The following is a 12,071-nucleotide window of genomic DNA, read 5'->3' as shown; positions in this document are numbered from 1 at the left end:
GTGGGCAGAATTGCTGTGATTCTGCCTGCAATTCCAAATCACATAGCAATGTTGGCAAAACTCAGCACGTGTTTGTGTTCGATTCATTTTTTGTGGCACCAAAACAATCACAGCAAAAAAGACACCCCATTGTGGTGCCAGTAAAAATGAATGGAACACAAACACATGGACTGCGTTTTGCCAGCATTGCAGTGTGATTTGCAATTGGGCAAGTTTTTTCTGCCCATGATGCCAATATGCTACATGTGCCTAACAGGCTAACAACAGCATTTATGGAAGATTCAGTCCAGCGCCTCAATCACCAACTTTGCCAGCAGTTGCCACAATCTCAGATACCTAGTAGAATGACAGGAATAAATGATGGAGAACTGCAGTTCTAAGCAAGCCTGACTAAGGAGGACACAAGGGAAAGGGGAACCCAGGATGGACTGGGTGGGCCAATGGACAGCAGCAGCCAGCAACACTTCAGAACATCATCCACATCCATGTCCATTTGGCGGGCTGGTGGCTAACAGTACCCTTGAGGGTCCAGCTCCTCGCCCAAGCGGCAGTAAAAAGTGAGAAATGGCCTTGCAAGGAGGAGGAACCAATTGAAATAGAGATGATTAGTGGGCGGATAGGCACCGGCTGCTCCCCCTCTGCTCAGTGCTGTCGTCTATCCTGGTGACTGCGGCTGGACAAGTCAAGAAGACATGATCTCATATAAAGGAGCCCTGGGCAAACATTTTCAAAATGAGTTTACTGCAGCAGATCTGGCAGCAATTGTGATTGGTTGTCAGAGGTTATAGCACACATTATGGCTCACTGATTAATTGCTAGAGATTACAGCAAATCATTTCTGCTTGCTTATTGGTTGTCAGAGGTTACAGCACATGTTATCGTTCGCTGATTAGTTGCTAGAGGTTACAGCTCATAATTTCTGCTTGCTGAGTGGTTGCTAGAGGTTACTACACATCATTACTGCTTACTGATTGGTTGTTAGAGGTTACTGCACAGTATTACTGCTCATTGATTGGTTGATAGAGGTTACTGCACATTATTACTGCTCACTGTTTGGTAGCTATAGATTACTGCTTATCATTACCGCTCAATGATTGGTTGCTAGAGATTACAGCAGTGTGACAAAGTTCTGTTAAGCATGCCGGGAGAGTAGTGGGCATGACCAGAATGGCCTAAGCCCCCATTCACATTGGAGCAATTTGCTGACCTGTCAAATAGCATGACAAGTCGCACGCTATTGCTGACAATGGCCATGTTGAAATGCTGCAACTAAAATTAGTTCCTGCACTACTTTTGGTGATTTCAGGTGTGACTTGCATAGACATCTGTACAAGCTGCACTGATGTCTTCCAAGCTACACCTGGAATTTTAATTGTGCTTTTTATGATGAAGGTACATGATTTCAAAGCCGCAGTCATTGTGAATGGGGATTCACAGGGGATGATTAAACAGAACCACCCATTTATCACCTACCTCTGAATGAATATAGCAGCTGCATCATTGACTACACATTGCTGTGACATTGATGCTTGGCTTCACGGTGCCGCAACCCGCCATGTCAAGTTTCACATTGGGCACCCCCGTTAAACTGTTCCATTGATGTCACAGTTGCCACAGCCACAAATCAAATGCACAGATAATCAGAGACTGTGGATGGATTACAGGAGATACAGTAATCAGTGACTGCGGATAGATTACAGGAGATAACCAGAGACTGCGGATAGATTACAGGAGATAACCAGAGACTGCAGATAGATTACAGGAGATAACCAGAGACTGCAGATAAATTACAGGAGATAATCATTGCCTGTGGGTGGATTACAGGAGATAGCCAGAGACTGCAGATAGTTTAAAATAGATAACCAGAGACTGCAGATGCAACATACTACACAAGATGATCAAGTAGCCATTTTTAAAATGTTAACTTTCAGCAATGTACAGCTATACAGGGGGGGGGGGGGGGTAAACAACAGGGAGGGCTTAGCATAAAAGTGAAGCACTGTATATCAGTGGAAACACCTACCTGGCCAGCCTGGGTCACCTCCCACTCTCAGCGGTCTGGGGGGAGGGCTCTCAGCGACCGGGGGTGGGTCTCTCAGCAGCCAGGGCCGAGGCTTTCAGTGACCGAGAGTGGGGCTTTCAGTGACCGGGTTCGGAGCTCTCAGTGACCGGCCCGGGGCTCGCAGAAACCCAGAGATAAGGCTCCCAGCAGTCCAGGGGAGGCTCTCCCACTTGGTTTCTCTGCTCAGAGCCTCCAAGGACATAAAGTCTGCATGGGATGAGGCAAGGCAGGCTCAGAGCGTCAGTGGAGCTCTCGGCCATGTCCCTCCCTGCTGACAGAGCCTCCCTCAGCCTAAGCCAAGCCCAATAGCCCGGGCCAGTGTGCCCTGGTGGTCGGGCGGTGCAATAGCATGCCAGGCTCAGGCAGCACACACACAACACAGCGTGTGTGTGCGTCAGTGCCGAGTGCGGTGATGGTGGCACGACAGGCACCACTAGTTAGAGCACACATAGCTACTTCTTTTGCAATCTGCACTGACGCTCTGGGGGTGTTCAACCCCCAACCCCCCCCCCCCATATCTATGTCCCTGATATATACATTCATTACAAATACCTTTTTTTATAAGTGATTACCTGTTCTTAGCTGCGTAAGGGGCTTGGAAAGGTGGGAATGGAGACTTCAGAGGAAGTGTGTCAGCAGAGGGAGATAAACAGCAATACGCTGATCTTCCTAGCAAAGAGCAGTGCAGGGGGGCTCAGCACAAGTCTGACCATTGGAAGAAAGGCAGGCTGAGCTCCAAGCACAACCAAAAAATTAACATGTTGGAAAGGAAAGCAGGGGACTTGCAGGATCACCAGGTATTTCAAAAAATGGAAGCAATGAATAAAGAATGGGACTTTTTATATAAGTACATGGTACAACAGACACATATAAGGAATATGAAATGTTGAGGTAACATACTCTAAATAAATAATAGGAGCACAGCATTACTTTAAAAAAACAAAGGTAACTTTGAGATTCAATACTCCCCTCCAACCCCCACCACCCCCGTAGTACCCTTTCTTCACCAAAAGATGTCTTTATTCTTCCAGGTTGAATGACACCCACTATCCCTAACCTGTCAGACTAATGCCTCATACACACAATCAAATTTTCTGAAGGGAAATGTTCGATGTGAGCTTGTTGTCAGAAAATCCAACCGTGTGTATGCTCCATCGAACATTTGCTGTCGGAATTTCCGCCAACAAATGTTTTTTAGCAGGTTCTCAAATTTTCCTGTCAGAAAGTCTGATCATGTGTAGATAAGTCCGTGCACAAAAGTCCACGCATGCTCGGAATCAAGTACGAGCTGGAAGCTTGTAAAACTAGCGTTTGCAATGGAGATATCACATGACTATTGAACTTCTTTTTTATCGGATTGTCGTATGTGTTATACGTCACCAAGTTCTCACATTCAGAATTTTGGCCCAACATTTGTGTGGCCGTGTGTATGCAAGACAAGTTTGAGCCAACATCCTTCGGACAAAAATCGACGGTTTTGTTGTCGGAAAATCTGATCATGTGTAGGCGGCATAAGGGTTCTACTGTGAACAAAGGAAATAATGCATTTGTGCCCTAAGGATGTGTCACCACAGCTCCCTTCGCTCACATTGTAATTATGCAGACAGCAGCACTGATGTCATCACATTAGTGCCACTTTCTGCATCATCGAGAATTCTCCATGGGTAGGAAAAGAGAGATAGAAGGCCAAGTGAATAAGGTGACTAATCAAAACGCTGCAGAAAAAGTTGATTATAAAAAGCATACAGGGGTAAAGAGAGGCAATTTGGGGTGGTAGGCTATGCCAGGGGTTGGGTTCTAAAAACTTTACAGTTTATGTATGAAAAGTATTCCAAGTAGTAAATCTCTTGTTAACTATAGCAACCAATCAGCTTTCAACTGGCATTTCTATAGTGAAGAACTGAAAGTGAATCAAGGGTCTTAATTGGATAGCATGTACAACTATACAAAAGCTCCAGACTGACTAGGCAGAAATCATTTCTCATTAATCTGTCCAGTGTCCACCCTAAAGTGTTGAAAGCTAAATTATGAAGGTTACAACACAGCATTAATCATAGAACCATGCTATTCCTCCTATCAAAAAACGTGGGCGCTAGGTATCAGTTTTCCTCCAGTGTCCAAAAAAGATAAAAGCAACTTAACCTTAAAACTGTTACATGTAATATTACACCAATATATTAAATGCCCATTTGACAGTCCAATACAAATGTCCCAATCCACCAATGTGATTAATGCTGGATCCAAAGACTCCAAATTGTGCTCTAATCATGCATAAACTGTGCTGTAACTAACCCTTTTATGCTCTGCTTAAAACAATTTTTGTTTTTTGGCTGAAGATATATTTTCAAAAAATTTTAATTAACATTTTTTTCGTTAAAGCATGCTAATATAAGAAATAGACAAAATAAACAGTAAATATCATATAACTATTGAATAGTCGATGTTCTCTGTTTCTGTCCTTGGTCCTGAAATCCCAAACAAAGTCTATAATTTTCAGTACAAACTGTAATTCTCATTCTTAGCTCAGGTCACAGCAATTTTTAGTTTAACTGGTACAATATTAATAGAGCCGTCCTTCTATATATACGATCTGTATATATGATTTGATATATATGTTTACCTTGAGAAATGCAGTGAATCAGTGTTTAGCCTGGGCAGAGTAAGTTAACCTGGCACTGAGGATGTTTCTGTCTGGTCTATGTCAATATGAACCTAAGCCCTGCTAATCAGCACTGGACCACATAGCATTAAAATGTGTTAAATTTACACTCATTAATTAACAGCCTTAAGAAATCACTGGCTTGTCACCAACAAAGAGGCTTCACACTTCCACCCCAGTTGGTACAAAAAGGAAGGTAATTAAGGGAAATTACTATGTGACTTGGGAACTCAAAGCTAAACTGATAGTCTATTACAACGAATGGAAGACAATTTAGGTGAGAGGTTAATGAGTAAATGATTAATATCCTAAAGGGAATACGATGACTGCAACGCAGCATTCACTTTTAAGAAAAACATGACAATAAAGGCAAAGAAATGTGTGCATTGCTAAAGAAATTAAGCAACTCAGCATAGAAAATGACCACTTCAAACATAAATTGAAACATTTCATGGGACATTGCTTACTCAAAAACCATAGGCTGAAGTATTCAGTGGAATATCTAATGTGTAGCAACATGCGCTTATCAAAGTTTAAACTGTACATTTCTCTTTTTAGTTTATTTTTTATGTGGTCACTTTGCAGATATTCATATTTAAAACATCCAAATGTAAAAGAAAACAACATAATAGCTACCGGATTTCCTTCTGGCTAATTCCACTACTAGGTAGAACATTTGCGAGTGGATATTCACCCCCCCCCCCCCCCCCCAAGTGCACTTGGCTTTTTATCCAACTGACAAGCATATCATCAGTCTATTTACATTTTCCTGACACTTCTATATAATCCACCAAAGATTTGGCAATACCACATTTATAGCTGCCTTCTCCAGTGGATCTCTTGTAGGAATTTATGGAAATCACTTTGGCTGGTGACAATAGTGGCTTAGGTGACAAGCTCTGCTTAAGTTGTCACAGCTGTCCTAAAATACGTTTTCCTGACATTGTCTAGACAAAAACAAAGACAGCAGATTTTTATGGACTGCTTTATTCTACACTGAGTTCTTAGAGAACATGTTGGTTGTTATTACCGACCTTCTGCTGAAAATGCTAATTACCTGGTTGTTTTTGGCTATATTTTTGTGTCAGTGACCAAGGACAATCATGAAGTGTTGAAGCCAATAGATCAGCATGGTAGCCAAGCAAGCAACTTGTTTAGAAAAAAAGGCCATCAACGGCAGCTTACATTTTCCCTCACTGTAGGCTTTCTACTGGTTTGTTTAATATGATGACCCTGTCTCTGCACTTTTAATAGCAGAAACAATTTTACCATTAGATTATATGGCAAATTAATAATGTTTTGTGCATATTTATATTATTGATTTTATTACGATATTGAACAGCTCTGAGACTGCTGCTGGATGCTGCCATCTTGGATGTCATGTCATCCGCTCCAGGCAGACACACTCTTATGCTCTGTATTATTCCCCTGCAATAATTGATTTACATTAAAAGATCTTCTCATTTTTCTGATGATAGGGAAGAGAGGCTGATAGCAGTAGTTCATACACAGCAGAGCACTTACAGTAAGTACCTGTTCAGCCAAAAAAATGTTGTTATGAATCCATTAGAGAAGAGTTAAAGCCTCTGAAGTTTCTCTTTTTTCTGTCTGTGTACCCCTGGGGAAATCTCTGTAATTCCTGACTCTGAGATGCAACAGGTAAGTAGAGAAAACTCCCAAGTCCCATCTTAGACAGGTAAAATAGGAGAGGTGCCGCTCAAGGTAAGTGCAAACAAGATCCATATGCTTTGCAAAGGTGCTCGCCCAGTTTGCCTCCGAAAACAGTAGAAGGTGAAGTAGATAGCCCCAAAGAAAACAGGTGTATAGGCGCTGCAATCTTTCCACATAAAAGCTCCACCTGATGCTCAGACCTTGAGGCTGCTGACCCCTCCAACATACCAGAATATAGGAAAGGGATGGCACTCAGGATGATATCCAAACTTCCCTGAACTCAGAAAATACAATTTCAAACTGTGATGTGATTAAATAATGTTTCTTTTATTAAAAATACTCTATCATTGAATTCAGTTATACTAAGTACTTACCTTACATTCCAAACCTCGTGTACAAATGTTAATATGATTGTACATCTGTTCATTTTGAATACAAATAAAACTTTATGGTTTCAAAATAATATTTCTTTATTAAATGCATGTACAAAGATGTAAAACATTTAATAAATAAATACTATTTTGGATGTCATCCTGAGTACCAAACATCCCTTTCCTTTATTCAGATAGCCCCAAACTCCACTGGGATGTAGTTAACTTATTTTACACAAAATAGTTCTTATTCATTAATACTCATGAATAAGCGCTGTTTTGTGTGAAACACATTAGCATTCCTGCTTTCTGTGCTGTTTGCTTTTATGCATATTTTTTATATGGATTAATAAAGTAACCACGTTCCAGGGGAGTGTGCAGTCATCTACATCACTTTCTCCCATTTTAGACAGTTGACCCTGAAACCAGTGTCCCCATTGGAAAAATCCCCCTTACTTTTGGTTCTAGGAAGACCATTTGTTCTCTGTAATAATAGTCACCAGTTCAAATATGGTGGTCATTGATGACACAGAGAGCAATACTTAACAAACAATCTAACTGTTCCCTTCTGTATCCAAAATTGTATAAAAAGTTTTTTCCTAGATTTACGCTTTCATAATGCCAGTAGAGAAACCTCCACTAGCCCAGTGACCAAGCTATCAAAGACAGCTCCTGGTCTCAAGTAATCATTGAGAGCCAGGGGGACCGGCTCCTGGTCATATGACCATTGTAGCAGCCAGTCACAGTGGTCTTGGGATCAAGCAGACCTTCCCATGCAATAGCCTTGGTAAAGGGATGCCAGGGCTGGGAGGGAAGGAGGTAATTAATTCATGAATGCACATATAATTACTGACCTCACCTAAAAATGTTTATTAACAAATAGCTGGGCAGGTTCCTGCTGTCTTTATAAATAACAGCAGAGGGAGAGTCAGGAGCAGCGGTCAGCACAGACTAAAAATGACAGTTCTAGAAAGTGGCCACACTCTTACTAAAATTACATGAATCACAACATGGGAAAACAAACTTTTTTTTTTTTTAAACAAGAAATCTGCAATGTTTTTTATCCCCTACTCCTGCAAGGTTTTATTCTCCAAGATGGTGTCTGGTGACATAATCCCACCATAAGAGTTGCAATCGTTCCTTGAAAATGCTACTTTCCTGAAAATCATACAGACCCTTTGACTTCAATACTTCAATATATTGACCCAGATCAAGTCCAAATTACAGACTTTTGTCTGTCTTTCCTGATCTTCACTGCTGGTCTGAGATTGCAAAATATTAAAGCTAGGGGCTTAGCCTAACAATCCAAGAGCATTTTCAGAAGTCATCAATGGACAGCCAGTGCATATGTCAGGTTTACTGATAGAGCCATAAATATATGTAAAATCCACACAGTATCATTTAAAAACCAAAACAACCTCCTTTGGCTCCTAATCATTTGCTATTATGCCTCTATTATTTTGCATCCTGCCAGGTTGGAGATTGTGTGGTTAGTGGGAGCTGTAGTGCCATTTTCTGATACTCACCCATGGTTACATCAACATTTGGCCATTCATGGCAGACTCATTGCAAAAAAGAAAGCAAATCTTTCACACTAGAGACAAAACCTCAACACTGCAGTGCAGACATATACAATTTAGAAATAGTTTTTATGTGTTAACTTAATGTTGTCATTGCATCATCAGCAAAAGTCAGCAAATATCTTGTCTAATTAGTGAACTTCCATATGTCATGGAGTTCCTTTATTAGTGAAAGCATCCTTTTAGAGCTACTGGCATCCCTATTTTTAGTATTAATACAGATGTCAATGCTAACACAAATAGTAAATTATATATTATATTGGAACATTCTTTCTTCCTCTTGTCTGATGATCCTCTTTCAGGCCTTGTCTAAATGAATCAAGCCCTGTTACCATGACAACATGATGCCTTAGTACCATTGTTTATCTTGTCACTCAGGAGAGAGCAGCTTATCTCTGATAATGGTGCATAGCAGGGGAAATATGTGATTCAGACAAGAGGTCTTCACAGACATGTTCGCTAACCATCCCCTTGTCTATTTGATGCTGAAAGCCTGTAAGACATTCTGCAATATTAAAGGCTGCGGAGAAATCAATTGGAAATATAATACAAGGGCACTGACTCATATAGATCAGAAAATGTCCTTTTTTTGGCTTGCTATCTCTATTCTTCTGGTAAATGATGGCTTTAATGAAAAAGACAGATTCTGAGAGAGCTGTATATATCAGGGCAGCTCGATATCTGGGAAAGTCATGAAGGAGATGAACTTGTTCCGTTCAGGCATGCAGCTTCAGAATGTGTTTTTGGGGTCACAATTCAAACTGATAGCTAGATGACTTAATGCTAAAAATGAAACATGCAAACCTCTATTAGAAACTGCAAAGCTAGTATTTCCTAATTACAGTATGTATGTCAATATCTAAATGCGTTATACTATATATAAGCACGGAATATTGATTGTTATAAAAAAAAAAAGCATTTATCACAAAGTCTGAATTACTGTATATCAGGGACATAGATATGAGGGGTGGGGGGTGTTTCTACATCAGTGCAGATTGCAGAAGAAGTAGCTATGTGTGCTCTACCTAGGGGCACCGGTTGCGCCGCCATCGTCACACTCGTCAATAATTCACACTCATGCGCTTTGTTGTGTGTGTGTGCTGCCTGAGCCTGGCATGCTATTACACCGCCAAACCACCGTGGCACACTGGCCCAGGCCATTGGGCTCGGCTTAGGCTGAGGGAGGCTCTGTCAGCAGGGAGGGGCGTGGCCGAGAGCTCCACTGATGCTCTGAGCCTGCCCTGTCCTGCCTCATGCAGCCTGCATGTCCTCAGAGGCTCAGAGCAGAGAAACCAAGTGGGAGTGCCTCCCCCGAACCTCTGGGAGCTATGCCCCTAGGCCACTGAGAGCCCCAGCAGCTAAGAGCCCCACCCCCTGTTACTGAGAGCCTGCCCTGGTTGCTGTGAGCTCAGCCCCCCGGTCACTGAGAGCCCAAGTCGCTGAGAGTCCCGCCCCAATGCCCTGCCCCCAGACCGATGACAGCGGGAGGTAAGCCTGGCTGGCCAGGTACTGTAGGTGTTTCTGCCCATATACACTGTCTGTTATGCTAAACCCTCCCTGTTGTTTACCCCCCTGTATAGCCGTGCTGAAAAGTAACTTTTCAAAAATCTTGTGTAGTATATTGCATCCGCAGTCTCTGGTTATTTCCTGTAATCTATCCGCAGTCACTGGTTATCGCCTGTAATCTATCCGAAGTGTCTGGTTATCTCATGTAATCTATCCGCAGTCTCTGGTTATCTCCTGTAATCCATCTGCAGTCTCTGTGTCAGGATGCACATGCCCGAAGATGGATTCATATCCCTAGAAGAACTCTGAGGAGCAGAAGAACACACATTCCCATTGCTCATAGGAATCGGGATTTGGCGCATAGAAGTGTGCATGCACGAACTGGTGTGCATCCCCGTGTGCATCGATGCTTGCGCGCACCCGTGATTGACGCTGGCACCAAGTGAGACTATTTAGGCTCAGCCAGTACCTAGCTCCAGTGCTGCTTCATCTTAAGCTCTGTACATCCTGTTTCCTGAGAACCTGTATCTTGATTCCTATTATCTACCCGGCTTGTTTTGACCATCCCTTGAACTCCACCTGCACCAACCTCGGCTTGTCCTGTGACCACTCTCCTGTCTGCTTCTTGGCTCCTGTTCTACTTATCTGGCTGTTTTACCTGGCTTTACCTCCTGACTACGATCCTGCCTGTATCCAATTCTCCTAGCCGTGTATGACCCAGCCTGCCTAACCTTGCTACTCTGTTGCTGCCATCTGCACCAGCTGCCTGCCTGTCGGTCTTCCTGCTGAAGCCTTCCAGTGACTTCACCAGCCCTACTAGGACATCAGCCCTGCTGCCGGAATAGACTTCTTGGCATTCGTGCGACTCTGCACTCTGGTGTCTTCTGTTCACACTATCAGAGGCACCGAGTCATAGGTGTAAGGGAGGCCTTGCTCCTCCAATCAGGCTTTTCTACCATGTATGTGATACTCTGGTTATCTCCTGTAATCTATCCATAGTCTCTGGTTATCTCCTGCTGTATATTAATGTTGAACAGGTAGATTTAAAAATTTCAAGTTTAATTAAAATCATTACATGCATTTTTCCACATGACCACCATAAGTACTTCCTCTCTTCATATCAGGCTCCTGTAAGTTGGACTTGGAGAGTGAAGGCCACCACTCTCCACTGTATTCCTGAATAGGAGGGGAGACCAAATTGATCTCATCAGTGTATCACTGCTCTTGGAATGTGGCCACTTCCTAAAAATGTATGCTAACTGAAAATAAGGTCAGACACTCACACGCAGGGGGAGTTTAGAGGTAGAAGAAAAAAAAAGCTCAATCGCCTGTAAATCAGGAATTTTTGAGCTGCAGTGTGTATGAGCCTTTAATGATGCTGCTGGCATTTCATATCAGTAACAGTAAAAAAACTGGATGGTAAAGCCAAACCCTCTGCATTTTTTTTTTGTTTTGTTTAAAGTAACACTGCTCTCTGTTGGTTATCCTTTATAACAGTTTTCATACAACATTATCAGAACTCTTTAAATTATGATACCTTGTCAAACATCGCCATTTAGGACAAAATTATTTTTTTATTTTCTAATATTACAAAAAGTGCCTCTATAGCCATTTTTTATATTAAGCTTTTTGGACAAAGTAAGGAATGGTTAAAATGCCTGTTGTGTTTTTTTTTTTTTCTATTACCCATGCCCCCATGGGTAGATAGTGTGGGAATCCCCTCTTTGACAGCTCTCATGGAAGAATTAAGCATCCCCAATGGGAGATTTCTCACTTTCTGTTCTAAAGATGATCATAAAATGTGGGATTTCTTATAAATGTTTATCTGCTTAGCAGCATTAGAGCCCACATCCTGCATACACATTATGTACTGGTACCTTGATCAAATATACCATCTTTTTAGCATAAAGGGAAAAAAAACATTTGATCAATTATATAAATATAAATATACTGTATGAACCACTGAATTAGTGTTAAAATAGCTGGTTTCAACATGTAGAAGATTTTAGTCATATGAACAAAGCTGAGGATGGGCTGGGAAAATAGTCTTCTTTAAAAATTCAGCTATTTGGGGATTCACATGTATCAGATGCATTGTGGGAATTATGTCGATTTCCAAGACAAGCCTTGTCATGTAATGACAGTGCCTGAAGCAAACCGCCTTTAACATGGTTTTACTGTTGATCTATGACCCCAGTATGTTAATGTACTCTTTGGTTAAA

General features: G+C 41.8%; 1 protein-coding gene across 3 annotated transcripts in view; it reads right to left on the bottom strand.

The window, feature by feature from the left end:
* Positions 1–12,071, bottom strand: part of MYO18B (myosin XVIIIB) — an 861,659-nt gene that overhangs the window by 585,088 nt on the left and 264,500 nt on the right. The gene's annotated exons all lie outside the window — the stretch shown is intronic.

Source organism: Lithobates pipiens, unplaced genomic scaffold (genome assembly GCF_037356315.1).
Source record: "Lithobates pipiens isolate NorthernLeopardFrog02 unplaced genomic scaffold, aLitPip1_a1.2 Scaffold_3, whole genome shotgun sequence".
In the NCBI taxonomy this organism is placed as follows: Eukaryota; Metazoa; Chordata; class Amphibia; order Anura; family Ranidae; genus Lithobates; species Lithobates pipiens.
Note: the sequence above shows the minus strand (reverse complement) of the source record. Positions and strands in the feature narration are given on the sequence as shown.